Raw genomic sequence first — 10609 nt, forward strand, 5'->3', positions numbered from 1 at the left:
AGTTTTTATGGGATTCTGAGAACTTGTTGTTAAGATGTTTTATTTTCCCAATCACTCCTCAAAACACCATATGGAACCATTTAGAAATGACTCAGAAATGATATCAAGAGCACAAGGAATTCAACAGAGGGCTCCTTGCCTTTGACAAAGACCAAACAGAGACTAGGACACTGAATTCTCTGGCTCGTGTCTAGACAATTACCAACTATTTTAATATTACCTTCACTTGATTATGAAGTCCATTGAAATAATGTCTGTGTAGCATTTTCAGAGTTAAAAAGGAGTCTGAGGCCGTATGTGCATAGTGAAATAAATTAGAATTTCAGCACAGTTGTTCCTGTGCACTTAGTCTGCTAAACCAGTAAATAGGACTGCAGTATCTTTGATCCAATTGTGATGCAAGGTATTAAAGATTGCATAAAATGCTTAATAGGTACTAAAAAAGTCTGTAAATTTCATAGCCATCTGTAGATAAGAACTTGTGGAAACTCAGATGTTAAAAGAAAAGTGACATATGGGTCTTAAACCGACACTGCCGCTTTCCAGTTCACCAGCCACCAGGAACACGGCGTGCCCCAGCCACGTCTTCACTGTGTCAGCAGGTGAGTGGCAAGAAGGAAGAGCAAGTTACATCCCAGCTTTGTTAGGGATGCCACGCGCCACTTACTGATTCTGGGGAGAAATAACAGATTCTTCAAGGGGAATTGCAGTTCCAAATAGACCAACTTTGCTGCATTCAGAAACAGAACAGCACCCTATTGGCTAAGAGCATGGATTCTGGAGCCACATTGACTGTGTTCAGATCCCAGTTCTATCCCTGTGTGACCTTGGACCAATAGCTTAACCTCTCTGTGCCCCACTTTCATCGTCTATAAAATCATGATAGTAATGGCACCTATCTCATACAGTTATCATGTGGATTAAGTGAGTTTATGTTTGTAAGGAGCTTAAGACAGAGCTTCACATATAGTAAAGCTATTTTTTAGACGTGTTACTTTGGAATAGTAACGTACTTTTAAGAGCTGAGTACATATTATTTTTGTTGTTGCTGTCACTGATTTTAAACCAATGTTTTGTACTAAGTGACATGCTTTCAGCTGAAGTGTCATCTGATTTGTAAAGAAGTCTGGTCAATCCATCCCTCGCTAATCCCCTGTATCTCTGAATGGAAAGGGAACAAATATTTGCTGAATACTCACAACATGCTTGGAATTTTATATATGTTATCTCTCTCTTTCACAACAAATCTACGAAGTGGCTATCATTAGTTCCTTTTGACAGGTGAGCAAACTGAGGACAACCTAACTCCACCTCTTTTCTTAGTCTTAGTTTGAGCATACATAAAATGAAGACAGTGATACTTCTGTCTCAGACATTCAACAAAAGTAACTCATAAACCATAAAATCATATGACTTTACAGTTCTGAGAAGGAAATATAACTGTTTTATATGACAAGTTAGCCTAGCTTTCCGCAGTGTCTCTGATCAAATAAGTGCAAACAGTCACTACTTTTGAAAGGTGCATGTAATACAGAGTTTACACCATCGCCAGCCCCAGTGGGTCAGAGCAGGTGAAGATATAGTTAGCTGCCAAGGGCTGCCATGGCATTCTGTGGCACCTCCCTCCTCCACAGAGGCAACACTGCCTAGTGGCTCCTCTGCAGTAATCACAGAAGTAGCCCCAAAAGGACTTCTGTCCTCAGACAAAGAAGGTTGGAATGGGGTAGAGCGGTGTGGGAGTAATGAGTTCTGTCTGCCAAATATTTCCAGTCCTCCTCTCTAGCACGTGGTAGGGTTAGTACTTGCACCCTTGAGGTTAGCTGTGGCCAGGTGAGTTGATTTGGACTGTGAAAAGTGAAACATGTCACAACACACAAAGGTCATGTAGATAAGCAAGAAATAAATCTTGTTGGTTTAGGCCACTCACATTTAGGTGTTTGTTATGACAGCATAACCTGACCTACCCTGACTAATACAAGTGGGAAATGAGTTCTCCAGTGAGGTATACTTGAAAGTCCTATAGTATTAAAATAAAGTAATGACTTGAGATCTGCCCTTTCAGGTTGGGGAAGTGCTTGGAGACAGGGAAAAAGTGAAGAAAGAAGATAGGAAATGAAATGTTCTGTGACACTCAGCCAGGCTTGTAGTGACCACTCTACCTTGAGAAGAGGTGCCTGGTTCTTCGACAAGCATTTGCCTTTGCTACACACCTGGATGCTTTTCCTGTAGAAGCCTCCTGCTCTCTTAATATTCCCCTTTCTGTTAATAGTACAGTAATTCATTTGGAAAAATAAACAGCATGTGGCAGGCAGCAAGGGCACAACAATGAAAAATATTGATGTCATTTCAGTCTGGTCACAAAAACAGAGTGACATAGAATAGAATTGCTTCAAATCACCGTTGCCAAAAGGTCAAGCTCAAGTAGCTGCAGAAGACTTAAGGGTGTCAAAGAGCCAAAGGTGTTGAAGAGAGACCTTTGGGTGTCTGTTACCTCCCATTTTCTCCAGTGTGTCAGACTTAGCTAACCCTTAGATACATAGGTGAGCTTAAAAGGAAAATAAGAAAGGAAAAGAGAGAGAGAGGAAAAATAAGGAAGGAAAGGAAGAAAGAAAGAAAGAGAAGAAGAAAGAAAGAAAGAAGGAAGGAAAGAATGAAAGAAAAGAAGTAAAGAAGGAAGAAAGAAAGAAGGAAGGAAGGAAGGAAGGAAGGAAGGAAGGAAGAAAAGAAGGAAGGAAGGAGGGAAGGAAAGAAGGGAGGAAGAAAGAAAAGAAGGAAGGAAGGAGGGAAGGAAAGAAGGGAAGAAGAAAGAAAGAAAGAAAAAGAAGGAAGGAAAGAAAGAAGGAAGGAAAGAAGAAAAGGAAGGAAGGAGGGAAAGAAAGAAGGAAGGAAGGAAAGAAGAAAGGAAGGAAAGAAAGAAAGGAAGGAAGGAAGGAAAGAAGAAAGAAAGGAAGGAAGGAGGGAAGATAAGAAAGAAATAATCCTGGTGTCAGAAATGGAAAGAGAAATTAAAGCTAGAACACACATCTCCTGAACTGATGCCATCAATGGCAAGAGGGATATCAGATTGGATATGGGCTCTAAGGGCTAAGGCACCGGGCTTAAAGATCCAAATAAGGCTGAGAGATGTGGCCTCAGGCTTGTGTGAGGCAGAGAACTTGAACTTTCATAAAGCCAGAACTCTTCAGTGATAGAACTAGAAAGATTCTTCCCACTAGCACAGGGAAATGACCTGGATGCATTTTTCTGCCCTGGGCTATGTGTGGACAAAAAGTCTCCTATGAGAAATTGAAAAACTAGGCTTGCCTGTACAAGCTGTGGGTGTGGGCTATAATTTTCTCTACATGAATGTTTGAGGACTTTCCTCAAGGGTATAAATTAATGTGAAACTGATTCTGGACCAGTGAAATTCCTAGAGTGCCAGCAAGAAACAAATGCAAAATTCTCCGTAGCAAGACTTCCACAATTTCCAGCTCCCAAGGAGAAAAAAAACCTGGTAAGGTGAGCTCACAATAAAAATTGTAAACTGTATGAGGAAATGGTAGATCCTGAGACACTCAGATATTGGAAAAATCCAAAAGAGACTTTAGATAAGAATGTTTTAAATAATTACAATAGTATGGAAGCCATAGGGAAAAGAACCCACTATGAACCAGAATAAGCATATTTGAAAAATATCCAAATAGAACTTCTAGAAACCAAAGCATTAGTTATTGAAATTTTATAAAACCTAATCTGATGTATCAACTATCTGGATTAGTCTTCGATAAAGTATTAATGAACAGAAAGACATATCTAAGATAATTATTCAAAATGCAGCATGGAGGGGAAAAGATAGAACATATGACGTAGAGGTGGCTGAAACCTAAACTGAGAAGATTCAGAATCAGAGACTAAAAGTAGTGGTGACCAGAGGATATTTAATTGAATCGGTAATGACTGAAAATTTACCAAACTAAATGACAACATGAACCTTCAGACTCAGGAAGCACAATGAATATCAACCAGGATAAATAAAAAATAAATCCACACAAGCCTCACCTTAGGAATACCACAAAACTTCAAACATGAAGAGAAGAAGGATTTACAAAGGAGCAACATTAACATGGAAAGTGGGTTTCTCATCAGCAAAAGGAGGGCAAGAAGATGAGCAGAATATCTTCACAGAGTTGAGTGAAAAAAAATGCAATAACATCTTAGAAATCTATTTAGACAAAGACCAGGAGGTTCCCATGCGCAGCAAGTTGCTGAATGAGCTATTTTAAAGTTGGTAAGAAGGAAATTAAACCCTGAAGGAGAGAGTGAGATGCGCGAAGCGATGGTGGAGAAACTGGTCATCTGTGAGATAGGTGGTGGTCTTGCCTGGGATGTGAGCTGGTGGACAGAAAGGGTACTGGGCTCAAGAGAATCTCCATCTCTCAGAGCAGAGTATCAGCAGAGAGAGCTGAGGGAGCTCAGTTATCCCCAGGTAACATCCTTCTTTAATTTGGGGGATGGCGTGGGGCGGGGGTGTGTTTAATTTTGAAAGGTCAAATTTTAAGCCTTGGTTTGAAATAAACACAAGAATGCTCATTTGCTAGAGATGTCGATGCTCCGGCTTCTGATCTCCTTACTTGTCTTGGAGTCAGTCCCATATGGGGAAGGGACCGTATGTCACATTCTCTGCTTTAGGTCCTGGACCAGTAAGACTTTTGATGACAAAGAAAACAATCCTTACAATGCCGCACATCCCATCTTGGCTCTTCACCACTCCTTGCCAGTCTTAGTTACCAGTAACCTCTGCAACGTGGATTCTTGGCATTTCACCTGTTTGGTTTGGACCATGCACTTGCCCACACCTGGCTCCTGACCTTGGCTCACTCCCACCCCTGGTTTCACTTTCCTCACACTTAACTGCCCCCGCACCGCCAACTTTCTCCAGTCCTTGTCTCCTCAGATCCACAATTCTAACCTTGGTCCCTTCCCATTTGTTGTGTTTCTACTCCTGAATGGTCACTAACATCCTAAAAGGCTCATTACATCATTTAACACTCTGTATATCCATCTCTCTGCCAGACGTTCTCTCCTCCTTCCTGTTAGTTTAGGGCAGTAGTTCTCATAGTTAGGGTGCATCAGAATCCCACAGAAGGATCGTTAAAACAGATTGCTAGGCCACATCCCGCAGTCCTTGATTCAGTAAATCTGGGCTGGGGCCTGAGAATTTGCATTTTAGCAAGTTCCAAGGTAATGCTTATGCCGCGGTCTGGCAGTCACAATTTGATACCCACTGGAATCCCTACTCTGAAGAAAACCACCATTTCTATGCTGTGTTCCAAGATCCCCCTTGTTTATGCTTCCTCAACATTTTTTTTCACACCACTATTATGGTATCATGTCATAGCATATCATGTTATGTTTAAATGGTACTATGTGGGAGTTATTTGCCAATACCTTCATCTGGGTAAAAGTCCTTTATCTAGGTGTAGTCCAGGTATCTTAAGAGCATGAATCATCTCTTTTGATTTTTATTCAAATAATTTATAACTGAATATTTAGCCGCTGGGGATATAGGCATGGGAAGAGGTCTGGGTTGCTATCCTTAAAGCAGACCAGGGGGCTGAGAGGATTAAGATGGGATTTTGGCAACAAGCCTTTACTTTTCTGCAACTTTCTGCGAGGTTGCCATCCACATTCATTGGTAGCTAACTCTGCAGGCTTACCATATGTTTGACACCATGCTAGATCTTCTTTGTCCTCGTGAGAACTATACGAGGAAGAAGACACAGAGACATCAAGGAAGCTGCCTAAAGATCTCAGATGGTAAGTCAGTTAATTGAAACTCAGAGCCTGATCAGAATAAATTCAACACCCGTGCTCTTGGCCACGGTGCTGTCCTGTCTCACCTCATTTTTATTTCATAAAACTATATTGGGAAGGGCCACCATATGACTTGTTATTGGCTACATGTACTGGCTACGTGAGAGATTCCTGGGAAGGTAAGGTCTTGTCAGGGTTAGGGGTCAGGGGTGAAGGGTTGAGATGAATATTGGATTCCTACATCCCACTTTACCCAGAAAGGTGCACAGCTAATGACTCCAAGGATATGATGGGAGAAATCACAGGCATTATCCATTTATCTCTTGGTGAGGCTTCTTAGTATATGATGTTTCTCTATCAGACCACATAGTTTTGGTAGCTAGTATATGCTAGGAAATGAGTGGTTTCTGCAATTGATAATGAAGAAATGTTAACGCACTTTAATCACCCCGAGTAGTTTTCTTTGGTAAAAATATCCACATTGGTGTAATTTCCAAAGGAATCCCCTGCTGCCTCTTTCTTGAACGGTTTTAATTGCTGATAGTAAAGCACGATGCGGGGCAGGCCCTGCGGCGCAGCAGTTCGCGCATTTCGCTTCGGCGGCCTGGGGTTCTCTGGTTCGGATCCTGGGTGTGGACATGGCACCACTTGGCAAGCCACACTGTGGCAGGCATCCCACATATAAAGTGGAGGAAGATGAGCATGGATGTTAGCTCAGGGCCAGTCTTCCTCAGCAAAAAGAGGAGGTTTGGTAGTAGATGTTAGCTCAGGGCTAATCTTCCTAAAAGAAAAATAAAGATAAAAAAAAATAAAGCACTATGAGGTCCAACTCTAGTCACCCATGTGTATATTTGTTAAATGATTTCTGATAGAATCAGGCAATTATTTTTGACTTGAAGCACAAGAACTTCCTTTTCCCCAGGAAAATCTTCTGTGGCTGTCTTTTCTTTTTCACTTTGTTTCATTTCTTTTCTTTTTTTCTCTCTCTCCCTCCCTCCTTCCTCCCTCCCTTCCTCACTTCCTGCCTTCCTTCCTCCCTCCCTCACTTCCTTCCTTCCTACCTTCCTTCCTTTCTTCCTTTCTCTTTATTTCCTGCTGCTATTAGCTTTCACCTGCACTTTTTTTTAAGCGGCAGACCTCCTTGAATTTCTTTTGCATTCATTCAGCCTGGCTTAATCTCCTGTCAAAGGGCAGGGGAGAGTTACCCAATCAAATAGCGTTGATGCAAACCATATGTTTGAGAAGTTGAGCCCTCTTTCACTGGTTGGAGAGAGAATTAGATAAGGCTGGTCTTCATATCAATAGTTAAACAGTCTAAGGACCAGCAAGAGCCTTGCCTCTCAGATTGCTGACACTTGGCATCTCTTTGAGGCCGTGGTTCTAAAACCTAGTTGCTTAATAGGTCATATCAGCCACTTAAAAAATATTAATGCTCAATGCTTGCCCCCATCCCAAGATTCAGATACAATTTGTTTGGACTGGGACCTGGGAATCATTAGTATTTTAAAAAACAAATCAAAACAAACAAAAACAATAAAAAAATATTCTACATGATTACAACTACTTTAAGGTATTAGTCCCTAAATGTTATTTTCTTCTTATCCAACACACTTGTGATAAGTGATACACTGACCCGAGCACTGACAATTTTCTATGGAAGCTGGGAAATGGTCTGTATCAGAATTGCTTAAACCAGTGGTTCTCAAAGTGTGGTCCCTGGACCAACAGTATCAGTATTCTCTGGGCACTTGTCAGAAATACACATTCTTGGGGTTGACCCCAGCAATCCATGTTACAACCCCTCCGGGGAATTCTGATATCCACTGAAGTTTGGGAACCACTGTGTTGGCAAGTTGCATTCCAATCTTGATATCTTGTCTGAACCTTACTAGAAATGCAGAAATTCAGGCCCTACTTCAGACTTTCCAAATGAGAACCAACATATTAACAAGACCTCTGGTCATATTTATGCGTACTGAAGTTTGAGAAGCACTGTGTTAGAGGGAGAAGTATGCGTATTTTAAAAAATTCCACCGATCTCTTTTCAAGATGTATTCAGGAAGGCAACACTGGCTGTTGTGACATATAAATTCAGAAATCTGTGGCTTAACACAATGCAAATTTATTTCTTGTTCAACTTAAAAGTCTAATCAGTAGGGGGTGGGGGATGTGTTCTACACAGTCAGGGCCTGGAGGTGAGAGACTGCTGTTTTCAAACTGGGCTTCCAAAGTCACTGTGAATGCCTCAGTATCCAGTGGAGAAGGCAGGGAGGGGAGGGAGTGGAGGATCTCCTGGTAGGTTTCCTTGGTTCTGGCCTGGAAGTGGTGTGTATCATTTTTTCTCACCTTCCATTGGTCAGCACTTGGCCACAGAACTCTGCCTAGGTACAAGGAATAGCTGCAAAATATAATACCAGGCTGGGCAGCTGCTACCCAGCAACAACTCTATCCCGTGCAAAGGAAGCATGAATCTTCAGCAACTAGTGTCCAGCCTTTGTTACATTCTGAAATTGATCACATGGGAAGAGAGAGGCAGTGCTGATCCCACTTACCCAGAACCACTCTGGAGGGCACAACCCTGTCCCTTACAATTACTTGCTCACATTTTAGTATGGATTGCAGACGCCCTCCCAGGGTTTTTAAATTTTATGTCTTCTCAGATATCCAATTCAGAAGCTAATTATTATAGAGATTCAGATACAATGAAAATATAGGTAGGGAGCATTTAGTGTAGCAGAAAATACAAAGAAAAGAGGAAGTCTGGTTGGCCAATTCATGTTAATTGAAATTAGTGTTTACAAAGAACATTCACATTTGTTATATTTTGGATGCAACAAACTCATTAACTCAGTGTTATTGTCTATAATTGTCATAAGAAGAAAATGAGTTCCAGAGAGGTTAAGAAACTTCTCTGGGATCACAAAGCTTGTGGATCCAAGGCTTTCAGCTTCAAAGTGTATCTCTATTAGAAAACATGAGACAGTTGTGATGGACAGACTTGAAGGTGTCCTCCATTATCTCTGACTCTTGGTGTTCACATTCTTATACAAACCCCTCTCCTTGGGTGTAGGCAGGACTTTTGATTTACTTCTAGCCAATAGAATATGGCAAAGTTGATGAAATGTTATGCCCATGATTACATTATGTTACCTAGACTCTGTCTGACTGGCGCACTTGCTGGAGAGCCTCTGGAATTGAAGACGCGAGCCGCCATGCATCCCACAGGCACAAAGAAAATGATTTAGCCAACAACCTCAGGGAGCTTGGAAGTGGATCCCTCTCCAGTTGAGCCTCTGATGAGAACTCAGCCCTGGCTGATAACTCGAGTGCAGCCTGATGAGCCTAAGCAGAGGATATAGCCTAGCCGTGCCTGGACTCCTGACCCTGAGAAACTGTGAGATAATAAATGTTTGTTTCTTATGATGCTAAGTGTATGATTTTCAACTTTCAACTGCTCTGGGCTGTATTTTTATGTACTTTAGGCTCACATAGTGTTTGCATGGCCCAGTAGCTCTGATCTGATAATTACTTCATCACTGATCTCACATTAATATGACTGCATTTTCTGTGTCTAGTTAAAGATACAAAGTGATAGCTATTGGATTTTCCAGTCGCCATATATCTAATAGCCAGGCATCTGATATTTCATTAATAGGGGAAAAGGATGATTCGATATCCCTTGTTATAATTTCTTGGTTCAAATTTCCAACAAACACATGGAAATTACTGGTAATATCTTCTGGTAGTACATTCAGACTCCTTGATGCTATTGTCCAGTTCATTGTGACTTCCTTTATCAGAAATGTTCACCAATTCATAGAAGCTAGTAGCAGCTGCATCTTTGTGTTGGCAAAATTCCATAAAATATTATGGGTCATTGCCTGTATGTTCTGTTATTATTTTAAAGCTTTTACAGGGTCCATTTTGACTGAATAACTGAAATATGAGGGCTTTGATCACATCTCCAGGAAGCTTCTCTACATAAGGCATCCTTCACTGCTTATCCATCCAGGAGGCCTGAAGAAACCACGAGGAAGGGCAGGACATGGAGGACCCGGGGAGGAAAAATTAGGAAGGGTGGTTTTGAGCTCCAGCTGGGATCAGAGGAAAAGGGGTAGACCCCGACTCCAGGCCCTCTCCCTGCACCCCACTCTGCATATTTTGCTACAAGCAGGTGGAACACAAAGAGAAGGATGAATAAAATAAGTTATGCTTTTTTGAGATGGAACGTAGATTCTCCTATTCTTTACTACAATCAGCCCTAAGCTGAAGCCGGTACTGATGCTGTACATATTTTTTAAAAAGTCTATTTGCTTTGGTAAAAGTTTCCAAGATAGGATTCAGTTAATGAGTATCCACATCAGCATACTAACAGGTAAATTTACTTTTACATATAGAAAACCAAAAGTAGACTTCACCCTGTTTAAGTACTGTAAATTTAATTAATGGGACAGTCTCTGGGCCAAGTATAGCACTAAGATTAAGACCAGGGATCTCGTGCTGGATGTGCTCATTCATTCTTTATTTCGTTAATCCAACCGGAACTTTTTTCGTGCTTACTTTGTGCCACCTGCTGACAACATGGCTTAGACCAGGGGTTGGCAAAGTACAGCCCGCAGGCCGCATCCAGTCTTCTGCCTGCTTTTGTATATCAAGCTTTTTGGAACACAGTCACGCTCATTCATTTACAGGAGGTCTGTGGCTGCTTTTGCATAGAGACCATATGAGCCACAGAGCCAAAAATATTTACTAGCTTGCCCTCTACAGGAAAAGTTTGTGACCTTTGGCTTAAAGGATTAAAGATAATGTGTCTGGC

General features: G+C 41.4%; 1 long non-coding RNA gene across 1 annotated transcript; it reads left to right on the forward strand.

Moving 5' to 3' along the window:
* The first annotated feature begins 208 nt into the window (after nt 1-208).
* On the forward strand, nt 209-10123 carry LOC139077360 (uncharacterized). Its single transcript, XR_011529806.1, has 3 exons — nt 209-3493; nt 5719-5796; nt 8948-10123. It is a non-coding gene; the product is annotated as an uncharacterized lncRNA (long non-coding RNA).
* Nucleotides 10124-10609: the final 486 nt, after the last annotated feature.

The sequence above is a fragment of the Equus przewalskii genome, chromosome 19, assembly GCF_037783145.1.
Source record: "Equus przewalskii isolate Varuska chromosome 19, EquPr2, whole genome shotgun sequence".
Classification (NCBI taxonomy): domain Eukaryota; kingdom Metazoa; phylum Chordata; class Mammalia; order Perissodactyla; family Equidae; genus Equus; species Equus przewalskii.